This window comes from Phragmites australis, chromosome 13 (genome assembly GCF_958298935.1).
Source record: "Phragmites australis chromosome 13, lpPhrAust1.1, whole genome shotgun sequence".
NCBI lineage: Eukaryota > Viridiplantae > Streptophyta > Magnoliopsida > Poales > Poaceae > Phragmites > Phragmites australis.
This window is the reverse complement of record NC_084933.1, coordinates 11,487,291-11,499,924: the sequence shown is the minus strand read 5'-3', so window position 1 is coordinate 11,499,924 and position 12,634 is coordinate 11,487,291.

Genomic DNA, 12,634 nt, shown 5'->3' with positions numbered 1-12,634 from the left:
CATAAAATCAGGCCGAATCGCCGTTTCTCCACATTCTCTCCCAATTCAGCCCTTCTCTTCAGCTGTTGCAAGATTGCCTCAAAAATCCATATTTTTAATCTCTTTTCCCTATAAGTTTAGACTTTCTAAAAGGCTCCAAAAAATCTACCAATTTTTGTGTAGGTTGTATAATTTATAAGCAACTCATTTTAACTGGCTGCACTTAAAAAGCCTAAACAGAATTCAAATTAAAATTCATTAAAGTTGATTGTTTTTGCACATTTCATGATTTTTTAGAGCTTTAAAAGAATTCCAAAAATAAGGAAAAAATCGCCAATATTCACCTTAATTAATGGGCTAATTTCTAAAATGATCTCCAGATCTAAGTTATATAGTGAAATTTCAAGCTTCTTCATATGACCTCACTTTTCATGAATTTGATCAATTCCAATTAAATGCAAATGCATGCAACAATTGTTCAAAAATGATCAGAAATGATGCTCATATTGTATATGTATGTCAATTGTTGTTACTGAAAAAAAAATGTTTCCAGAGAGAATCTGGAACCAAAATGTTTCTGAAAGACTCCAAACGCTAGACGGGGCACGGTGAATGCGCGGGCATGAGCGAGGCGCGGCGCACACGGCTGAGCGCGGGCACGATCACGATAGGTATGTACACCCAAGTTAAAAATGCTAGGCCCGCCACTGGGCATGGGCCACCTGGCTTAGCGTGAGATTAGTGTCGCATATAAAACGGCTAGAAATTAGAGCATCCCAAGAGACCATCTATCGTGCACGTCATCTCGTTTTTTAGCTAGCAGTCTCAAAAATTTATCCTCAACAGCTCCTCTATCGCACACGCTACTCTACATCCTCCATCTTCGGTCTCTCGCCATCTCTCAATTGTCTTCTCTCCCGTGCGCTCGCGCCACCATCCGGCGCCATCGTCCTCGTAACTGGACTGGGATGGAGTAACGCCGTCTGACGAAGGATGAACTCCCAAGCGGGGATCCGGAGGGACCCCTTTAAGATTCGGCCAGGGGATGGTTCTGAATCTACCTCGTACGTGAATCAATGAGAGTACATGAGATGCAGGCGGGATGGATGATCGGATGCTAAAGGAAATAAATGCTCAGAGGATTTTAGACAGGTTCGAGTCGCACGGAGCGTAATACCCTACTCTTGTGTGTATGCTATAAATGCTCTGAGTGTCTTTGTCTGGATCTCTTGTGTTACAAGGATTTCTGTCTAAGTCTAGAGCTTCGGTCTACGTGAGCCTCTGCTCAGCTTCGTTAGCTTATTTACTTGTCTGTTGAACTTCTTGAGCTCATCTTCTATCACTTCACTTGAACCTTGTTCAACCTTCCAGACTCATAAGACTTGGTCGACCTCTAAAGCTTCCGTCCTTGTCGTCAGGGTGCACCCCTTCCTTTTATACCGTTGGGGAGGCTTGGTGTGCCCAGAAAAGAGGGCACGAGTCCCAAGGCGTCATAATGGAAAGCAACCATCATGGGCTGCAGTTTGACGTTACGGGGGTTGAAAACGCGCCCCCATCCGGTCCTGTCGTCATCATACCGCTTTTCAGCGGGTGCAGCAGGGAGGGCCCACCGGGCAGCCACCGAGAAACCCCGCGGTCCGCCCGGTCAGAGAAGACCTGACACAGTAGTGCGGCAGGCGATATGCCTCGAGCCCCGACGACATCCGACGCGCCAGATGACGCGCGATGGGACCCGCCGCATTAAATGTCCCCACGCCTCCCTATCAGGCAGTGGCAGGGACTGACAGCAGGCGTGGGGATGGTTGGAAGTGACAGGCCATGCTCCCTCTTAAATGCAGCATCGGGCCTCTCACCAATTGACACCTCACCGTTGAACCCTTGTGGGGTCCACCGGCAAGGGGCTTCTTAAGTCCTCGGGGAACTCTAGGTGCTCGGGGACTACTGTTCATAGCCCCGAGCACTCTCTTCCGGATATGCCTTTTCTCGGTCCTCGGAAAACTGTGGGTGCTCAAGAACCACTGTTCATGGCCCTGAGCGCACTTCTCCCGGAACTTGCGCTTCTCGATTTCTCGGGGAACTCGGATACTCAGGGACCACTGTTCATGGCTCCGAGTGCCCTCTCCTGGAACTATGACTTCTCGGGTCTTCGGGGAACTCGTGTACTCGGGGACCACTGTATATGACCCCGAGCACACCTCCCGGAACTGGGTCTTCTCGGACCTCGGGGAGATATTCCCTGAGGGATGGTGCCATGTGGCACTCTGTTGTACTGGCCTCGGGACTCGGAAACCCCTGGTTCCCATGTCACCGACACCACCCCTCCCGGATTCGTTGTTTTTTGGGCGTTGCCGCCGTCGGATCCCCATCTCGGATGTCGCCGCCTCGCCAGGTGGCCTCATCGATTCCACTACACCGCTATAGCCCGCATCTAGGAGGGAGAGTCAAAGGGGGGCCTGTTTGCGTACGTGATCCTGGGTGACGGCAGCGTGGGTGCGAGCTACACGATGCTCGAGTTCGCCAGTTGTTGCAGCTACTTCGACAGCGAGCTCTGCATCATCTCCGAAGAGGTCGTACGCTCCCTTTCTTCCTGAGTTTTTTTTGTCTTGTCTGAGTATTTTCAGTCCCCCCTGCAATCGAGCCGTCAATTCCTTGTTTTATTGTTCTTGTCACTGAAATAGGATTGCTTTAGATGTTTCAATAGTGCTAATTTGTTGTTGCCTTGGTGATATTTGGTCAAGGAGAGCATGCTCTTACAGAGATAAGCAGGAAAAAAGGTTGAATTGGGTTAAATAGGATGCAATTTGGGGTTAGGGAGTTATGGATTAGTCTGTAGTTTCGGATAGTGCACTTTTTCAGCTGAGTCTCTAAATTCGGAGCTGGGTCTTTTTCAGTTGGGTCTCTAAATTCTTGGTAAGCCATCATTATTTTACGACGTAATACTTTCCCTAGAAATAATATTGTCACAAGGTGAACCTCATCTCTTTCTGATGTGTTACAATTGCAGCAATTGGAGCTATCTTTGCTGCAACAGACTATGTTTGAGCATTGCAAGTTGGTTATGGGAACAATCTTCTGAGTGATAGCAATGTAGCCGTTGTGCTGAAATTCCTGGGGAATGTCTGTTATTTGTTTTTGTCAAGCATCTTCCTTGGAGTGTTTGTAAGTTGATTCTTAAGCATCATTTATATATTGTTTTACTGACTTGATTTGATCACTGAACAATTCAAATTTCTTCTACTATTGGCAGACTGGATTCCTTTGTGCTTACATAATCAAGGAGTTGTACATAGCAAGGTTTGTTTAACATAGAAAAACTTATTGGTCCAGTTAGGCTTTAGTTTTTTCTATACTTTGTGCAGTTACCACTTTTAGTTAGCTTGGAATTGTTTGTCCATATTCTGTATTATTCTTGGATATTTTCTCCATGGGGTAGTTGTTTGATGTTATTGAGCTTAGTAACTAGCACATGATATTTCTCATTGCGCACATCCTTTATGCCTTCATGAATTTCAATGAGACTAGTCTAAATATTATATGCATTGGTGAGAGAATAAATACTATTAAATGCATCAACATTTAAAGATATAAAAGGATACTCTTCGTCAATGCATCTAATTGCCTCTCCTTCTTGATACGTTGCCTCATCCCTTCCTTGGTGACTATCCAAACATCTAGACTTTTGGCTTGCAAATAACAGATATTAGAATTTTCCAACGGAGGAGATTTGTACCATCAAAAAGTAGAGCACTATGGATATCCATCCCTACCCCAGACGTCACAACTCACCAAACGGTGAAGCCTAACCGATCAAAATAAGACAGGATCTCAAATGCTACTTGAATGTCATGTCCTTGTAAAAGGTGTGAGCCCTGACTCTGATACCACTTGTAGGGATCGGTGATGTCCTAAGAGAGGATGAATTAGAACACTTAAAATCTAATTGACTCCAAAAATGGTTTGATTGATGAAATTGGCAAAGCAAAGTGATTTAGCATAATGACATTTGGTTGATGTTCATGAGTTGGTTTGATGCGTTATCATTAGTTGGATATGCTTATGTTAGTGTGTTGGTTTTGCTTGGAGTTTGTATGGTGTGCATGAATTGATCTTGAGTCAAGTCGGGAAGGACTTGTGCTCGTACTCGATTGTTATTTGATTCATGTGCAGGTGTTGCTCGAAGGCGAATGTGATCGATGACGGATCGACGAACTAAGTTCAGGGAGGAATTGAGGTTCAGCGACTAGGTTTAGGAGGAACTGAGGTCGTGGTAATCGAGGATGTCATACGGGATGTTCGAGCTGGGAAAATAATGCATATGGAGACAAGGCTTCGCGATGGACCTAGGAGGCGATCTGATCGTGAGAGGACGTGAAGACTAATTCATGTTCAAGTCGGAGTAAGCACGAGGGAGTCGTGTGGTGGCTGGACTGGAGACAAGAGTTAGTGTTGGAGATGAAATCTGAGTTGGTTACGTATATGCATGTGTGCATGAGATATGTGCATGCATGATTACGTAAGAGTTGTTGGCTAATTAGCTTAATTAGCGAAAGTTGTTTGTCCTCTTGTAATTAGAGGAGGATAGAGACCAAATTGAATACGATAGGGAGATGTGGTTCGATTCGGTCACGTTTGTGCGTGTGGCTACCCTATAAATAGAGATGTCTGTTGTATTGAGTACAACAGAGCACAGAATAGGGCAGCACAACGCAACAGAGAGAGAGAAACTCGAGAAAGAGAGTTGTTTTGGGATTTCATGAAAATCCTTGTTGAATGCTTTGGAGAGGCATCTTGTAAACTCATCTATGCAATGAAAATCAAGTTTTGTAAGTTAATGAGTTGCTAATTCGGAATTTTCTCTATGTTCTATATTCTACATGTTTGGTTTTGGTTTTCAGTTAATTTCAAGTGTCTATGAAGTTTCAACTTGGTTTAATCCATCCAAAACCTTGCTAGAATATCTAGTGTTTGATCTGAGAAAATTTCAAGTAGATTTAGTTTATTCTTGAGTAGCTTTTTACCAACTCAACTAAGTTTTGTTCTACTCGATACTGGTTGACACAGTCTGCTTCGACCAGGAATAACTTTTGATCCACATATCCGATTTACTCGATACTTGTTGGTTTAGTTTTGTATTTCAATCTAGTTTTTGCTGACCAAATTTAGAGCAATCCAACCAGCAGATCTTTCTGTACATCATTTTTACCAGAGAGTTTACAATCTGTTTCGAGTGGTATACTGAGTTTAAATCAAGTTTTGATTTAGGTGAGTTAATCTTTGAATTTGGTTTTCGTAATCATTCACCCCCCCCCCCTTTGATTGGGTATTTTTTGCATATTCGATCCTATAATTGGTATCAAAGCCTTAATCTTTTTTAATTGATCTTAATCGGTAATTAGAAACATGGCTTCAGATAGGTATTCCACAAAACCTTGTGTTTTTGATGAAGTTGATTTTCAGTTCTGTAAGGTGAAGATGGAGGCCTATATTCAAGCACAAGAATTTGCAATCTGGGAAAAGATCTATAAGCCATATGTGGTTCCTGAGAATAATGAAGTGACGACATAGAACATGTCTCATGTGGAGACGAACAGCAAGGCAAGGAACCTGATCATCCAAGGCTTAGAAAGGAGCGACTTCAATCGAGTAATTCATCTCAAATCGACGTACGAAGTATGGAAAGCACTATGTGATTATCATGAAGGTTCATCTACTATTAAAGAGGTATGTCAAGATTAATTTAAGAAAGATTACATGCATTTTGAGATGAAGCCTGGTGAGTCTCATGGTAAGCAACAAAGAAAGCTCAACCGAGGATGAACTTGACAGTGATGGTAACGAGGTATTACCTACTTATGATGATCTATCTAATGCTGTTATTCATCTTGGTACACTCTTAGAGAAACATAACAAGAAAATTAAGAAACATAAAATTAAGAAACATGATGTTTTAATTCAATCGCTTAATTCTGAAATTGCAAGACTTAAGGCTTTAATTCCTGATGATGATGCTTGCAAGTCATGTGACTTAATTCTGAGCTCACTTCTCTTAGAGATGTTCATGCTTTTACTCTTGATAAACTTAGAGAAGAAATTGAGAAAAATAAGAAACTTTTTGTGTTAAATTGCAAACAGTTAAAAATGCAAGTTGTTCAACGTTTGATTTGCATGATTAAATTTCTCTAATTGATCAATTTTTGAATTGAAGTTGCATGATGCTAATACTATAGTTTCTCAAATAACTAATGACATGATTACTCATGAGGTTCTTTAATGCTCTAACTGTCATAAACAAAAGAAACCCATGAGTGTTGCTTGTGATAAGTGCCCAGCTCTTTCTAAACAGGTTGATTACTTGAAATGAACTTTAGAACGTTTTTCTAAGGGAAAGAAAAATCTAAACCTGAATTTAGATTCATCTAAATCAAGTACATGTAAACATGGTCTAGGTTTTGATTCCTATGCTCGTTCTAAGACAAATACACTCACTATTGTTAGAGCTCTTGGTTGTGGCAAATTTGAATCTCTTGCTGAATCTAACCTAAGAAGGTTGTTTTTACATCTATTGGATTTTTATCCTCTATAATGAATGCAAATGTTGCTTCTTCTTCAAAATCCATACATCGGGTTAAGTACACTTTCACTCATTGTGGTAGAGATGGACATTTAGTAGATTTTTGTTTTAGACTAGCTAAACAACAAAAGAAAGAAAAGTTTAAGGTTAGGTCTAATTTGCGAAAAGCACGTTTTATCCCTCGTGAGGTTGTGACACCTCATTTTGTGCATCGGGTGAAACAGTCATCACCTTTTACTACTCGTGTAACTCAAGTTGAACTTACTCGAGCTTCTCAAGTTAAGTCTGCTCAAACTACTCGTGTTTTGACTACTCGTGTCGTAGGTCAAGTGACTCAGTACTGGATTCCTAAAAGCTTTATTACTAACCCCATTATTGAGCCCTCGACATCTTTTATTTACTTGTAGGCTTCTCGAGCGAGGAAGGAGAACATTTGGCTAGTCAATTCCAGATACCCATGCCACATGTCAGGTGATAAAAATTGATTCTCCTCCCTTGTACGTGCATGTCGTGCTGAAAGTGTTACTTTTGGAGATGCTTCTTCTACCTCAGTTGTTGCAAAAGGTACAGTGCAGGTAAATGACAAGTTTATGTTCAAAGATGTTGCTTTAGTCGAGAACTTGAAATTTAACTTGCTTTTTATCTCACAAATGATTGATGAAGACCTTGAGGTGCGCTTTAAGAAAAATGAATGTAAAGTATTAGATGCTTCAGGTGATCTAGTTTTTAGAATCTCACATTTTGGAAGAGTTTTTAAGGCTGATTTTGATGCATCACCTTCTTCTAAGCTTAGATGTCTCTTTGCTAATGTTTCTAAAGATTTATTCTTTTGGCACCGTAGACTTGGTCATGTTGGTATAGATCATCTCACTCGACTTAGTGGTTTAGATCTTATTCATGGTTTGCCTAAGCTTAAGGGTGATAACGAGTTAGTTTGCTCTTCTTGTAGACATGGTAAAATGCATTCAAGTTCACGTCCACCTAGTACCATGGTTATGATAAATACACCCAGTCAACTTTTACACATTTATACTGTTGGTCCTTCTAGAGTACAATCTTTTGGAGGTAAATGGTATGTGCTTGTTATTGTTGATGAATGCTCTAGATATTCTTGGGTTTACTTTATGGCATATAAGGATGAAGCTTTTAGTTATTTTAGAAGTTTTAGTTTTTAGATTATCTGTTGATCTCCCAGGATCTTTGAGAGTGATTAGAAGTGATAATGGAACAAAATTTAAGAATTCTTCTTTTGATCTCTTTTGTGACGAGAAAGGTAATGAACATCAATTTTTAGCCCCTAAAGTTCCTCAACAAAATGGTATAGTTGAAAGGAAAAATAGAACTCTGGTTGAGATGGCTAGGACCATGTTAGATGAATTTTGTACTCCTAGAAAATTTTGAGCTGAAGCTATATCTATTACTTGTTATGTTTCAAACCGTGTTTTCTTGAGATCTAAATTGGGTAAAACTTCATATGAGCTGCGATTTGGACATAGATCTAGTGTATTACACTTTATAGTTTTTGGCTGCAAGCGCTTTATAGTGAAATCTGAAAATTTGGATAAGTTTGAGTCCAGATCAACAGATGGTATTTTTCTTGGATATCCTGCTCATACTCGTGGCTATTGAGTGCTTGTTTTGGAGACTAACAAAATAGTTGAAACCTGTGAGGTTACTTTTGATGAGACTAGTCCTGGAACTAGATCAAGTGATGCAGGTACAAGTGCACATATTCAAAGGGAGTTTGAGAGTATTTTTGTGGATGATGATGAGGTCGATGAGGATGAGATTTTATTTCCGATGATACAATCAGCTATAGATCCCTTAACATCTTCGATCACTTCAGCTACAGTTAGACAATCTCAAGCTACTACATGATATGTGCGTATTGAAGGAGAAGAAAAGATTGCTTCTCAAGTGACAGCTCCTTTGCACATTCAGTGGAGTCATCTACCTGATCAGATGATTGGAGATTTGCATGATCGAGTCACACGGCCTAGGTTTATTAATTCTAATTCTCATGCACATTCGGCTTTTGTTGCTTATTTTGAACCTAAAGATGTTTCACATGCATTAACTAACGAATCTAAGATCAATACCATGCATGAGGAACGTAAAAATTATGAACGCAACAAAGTATGAAAGCTTGTCGCACCTCCTCCAGATTATACACATATTGGTACTAAATGGGTTTTTAAAAATAAACAAAGTAAGGATGGTGTTGTTGTTAGAAACAAAGCTAGATTTGTAGCTCAAGATTTTACATGGGTAGAAGGGCTAAATTTTGAGAAAACTTTTGCTCCGATTGCTAGACTAGAAGCCATTAAAATTCTTTTAGCTTTTACTGCATATAAAGGTTTTAGGTTATATCAAATGGATGTCAAAAGTACTTTTCTGAATGGTTACATAAATGAAGAGATTTATGTTAAGCAACCACCTAGTTTTGAAAATCCTAAATATCTAGATTATGTATACAAGTTGTCGAAAGCTTTATATGGTTTAAAACAGCCCCTAGAGCGTGGTATGATAGGCTTAAAACCTTCTTGCTTGAAAAGGGTTTTGTAATAGAAAAAGTGGACAAGACGTTGTTTGTGCTTAAGCATGGTAATGATCAACTATTTATTCAGGTTTATATAGATGATATCATCTTTGGTTGTTCTTCTCATGCTTTGGTGTCCTAATTTTCAGAAACGATGAGCAGGGAATTTGAGATGAGTATGATGGGTGAACTAGCGTACTTTTTGGGACTTCAAGTCAAACAAACCAAAGAAGGTACTTTTGTTCATCAAAGTAAGTATACACGAGACCTGCTACGACGTTTTGAGATGGAAAACAGCAAGCCAATCATGACACCTATTGGAGCAACAACAACACTTGATCCTGATAAAGATGGTGAGCTAGCTGATTAAAAAGAATATAGAAGTATGGTTGGATCACTTTTGTATCTCACTGCTTCAAGGCCAGACATACAATTTGTTGTAAGCTTGTGTGCACGATTTCAAGCTTCTCCACGCGCTTCATATCGACAAGCTGTCAAACGGATTCTAAGGTATCTTCATGGAACTCAAGATTTTGGCATTTGACTTTCTGCTTCTTCATCTATTAGCTTAAGAGCTTTTTCTGATGCTAATTTTGGAGGTTGTAAAATTGATAGAAAAAGTATATCTGGTACATATCATTTCTTGGGTAATTCTCTTGTGGCATGGTCATCTAGGAAACAGTCCTTTGTTGCACAATCTACTGCTGAATCAGAATATGTAGCTGCTGCTAGTTGTTGTTCACAAACTCTTTAGATAGTTGCTACACTTAAAGATTATGGGGTTAATTTAGAGAGTGTTCCACTTTTCTGTGATAACACTAGTGCTATAAGTATTGCTAAAAATCATATGCAACATTCTCGGACTAAACACATTGATATCAGATTTAATTTTTTTAGAGACAATGTTGAAAAAGGAAACAAGGAACTTCTCCGTGTAAATATTGAACACCAATTGGCAGACATTTTCACAAAACCTTTGGATTCTTCTCAGTTTACTTTTCTTCGGGGAGAACTTGGTGTTATTCATCTTATGAGATTGTTTTGAGGGAGAGTTTTTATATCTTGGATTTTGTCAAAGTTTATAAAAATAAGAAAACAATTAAATATGATGAGCATCATATATGACATATATATATATAATTTTTTTGAAACCAGTGCTTATGCTACATAGGAGTTCTTAGTGCAAGTATTCTTGATAGTGTGGCTTGGTCGAGTATTTGTTATATATGTGGATGAATTCTGATGCTCATTGAAATAATTAAAATAACAAGATTTGATTCTCTCTTTTGAATTTTTGATGAAATCATTGACAAAGGGGGAGAGAAAGTTACTCATTTTTGCTTCAAAGGGGGAAAGAAATTTTTTTCTTCAAAGCTTTTTTTTGATCTTTTGATTTCTCTTTGCGTTTGATTTTAAAATCAAATCATGTCTGTTAAAAGGTTGCCAATGTTCACATGAGGGTTGCCAATGATTTCATCAAGAGGGAGATTGTGAGATCATATGATGAAAATTGGTTTGATTGATAAAATTAGCAGAGCAAAGTGATTTAGTATAATGACATTTGGTTGATGTTTATGAGTTGGTTTGATGTGTTATCATTAGTTGGGTATGCTTATGTTAGCGTGTTGATTTTGCTTAGAGTTTTGCGTGGTGTTGCGTGAACTGATCTTGAGTCAAGTCGAGAAAGACTTGTGCTCGTACTCGATTGTTATTTCATTCATGTGTAGGTGTTGCTCGAAGGCGAACATGGTCGATGATGGATCGACGAACTAAGTTCAGGGAGGAACTGAGGTTCGGCGACTAGGTTCAGGAGGAACTGAGGTTGTGGTGATTGAGGATGTCATACGGGACGTTTGAGCTGAGAAAACAATACATAGGGAGACAAGGCTTCACGATGGACGCAGGAGGTGATCTGATCATTAGAGGACGTGAAGACTAATTCGTGTTCAAGTTAGAGCAGGCACGAGGGAGTCATGTGGTGGCTGGATTTGAGACAAGAGTTAGTATTGGAGACGGACTCTAAGTTGGTTACGTATATGCATGTGTGCATGAGAGATATGCATGCATGGTTACGTAAGAGTTGTTGGCTAATTAGGTTAATTAGCAAAAGTTGTTTGTCCTCTTGTGATTAGAGGAGAACATAGACCAGACTGAATACGACAGGGAGTTGTAGTTCGATTCGGTCACGTTTGTGTGTGTGGCTACCCTATAAATAGAGAGTTCTATTGTATTGAGTAGAGTACAACAGAGCACAAAACAGGGCAGCACAATGCAGCAGAGAGAAAGAGAAACTCGAGAAAGAGAGTTGTTTTGGGATTTTGTGAAAATCTTTGTTCGATGCTTTGAAGAGACATCTTGTAAACTCATCTATGCAATGTAAATCAAGTTTCATAAGTTGATGAGTTGCTGATTCGGAATTTTCTCTATGTTCTATATTCTGCATGTTTAGTTTTGGTTTTCAGTTAATTTCAAGTGTCTATGAAGTTTCATCTTGTTTAATCCATCCAAAACATTTCTAGAATATCTAATGTTTGATCTGAGAAAATTTCTAGTGGATTTGGTTTGTTCTCGAGTAGCTTTTTATCAACTCGATTAAGTTTGTTCTACTCGATACTGGTTGACACAGTCTATTGTGATCTAGAATAACTTTTGATCCACATATCTGATTTACTCAATACTTGTTTGGTTAGTTTCGTATTCAATCTAGTTTCTGCTGACCAAATTTGAGAGCAATCTGACTAGCAGATCTTTCTATACATCGTTTTTACTAGAGCATGTACAATCTATTTCGAGTGGTATACTGAGTTTAAATCGAGTTTTGATTTGGGTGAGTTAATCTTTGAATTTGGTTTTCGCAATCATTCACCCCCCCAATGATTGGGTATTTTTCACATATTCGATCCTACAGAAGCACATGTAATGCATTGGATGATGGCTAACTCAAGGCAAAGGTATAAGATAGAGATTTTTTTCTTTTGCCGGTCATAAGGTTATCAGAAAAGAAAATGACCAGATTTGATAAGATTAGATGTCGTACTATTAAGAGGGATTGATGTTCATTCGCTTGAATCATCTCTAGTTCTTACTCTGCTCAAACTTTCATTTCATGCTAGAATGATGAATTCATTTAGAGAGAAACTAGAAAACCTTGCCCTTTATATGTCATGTGTGCCTAGTGGTCTAACCGCCATCTGTGCAAGGGCAAGGTCACTGCCATTGACCAAGTGTTATGGTCTCATGGTTTGACCATGGTCATGCCGGTTTAATCGTAATAGCGAACAGAGAGTTTAAACTCTCTGTTCTGGCTCGAGGTTTGACAGTGGTCATGCTGGTCTAACCACCATAGCGAACAAAGAGTTTGGAGTCTCTGTTCGGGCTCACGATCTGACCTCCAGATCAAATGTTGTTCAGAATCAGAGCAATCATTGCTCTGAAGTAGTGATGGGCTAGCTGCGGTCTGACTGCCAGGAACTCAGAGGTGTTAGACTTTGTGTAACGGCTACATTTCGACTTGTAGCTTACATATAGTCCCCTTGCTGGTTCAA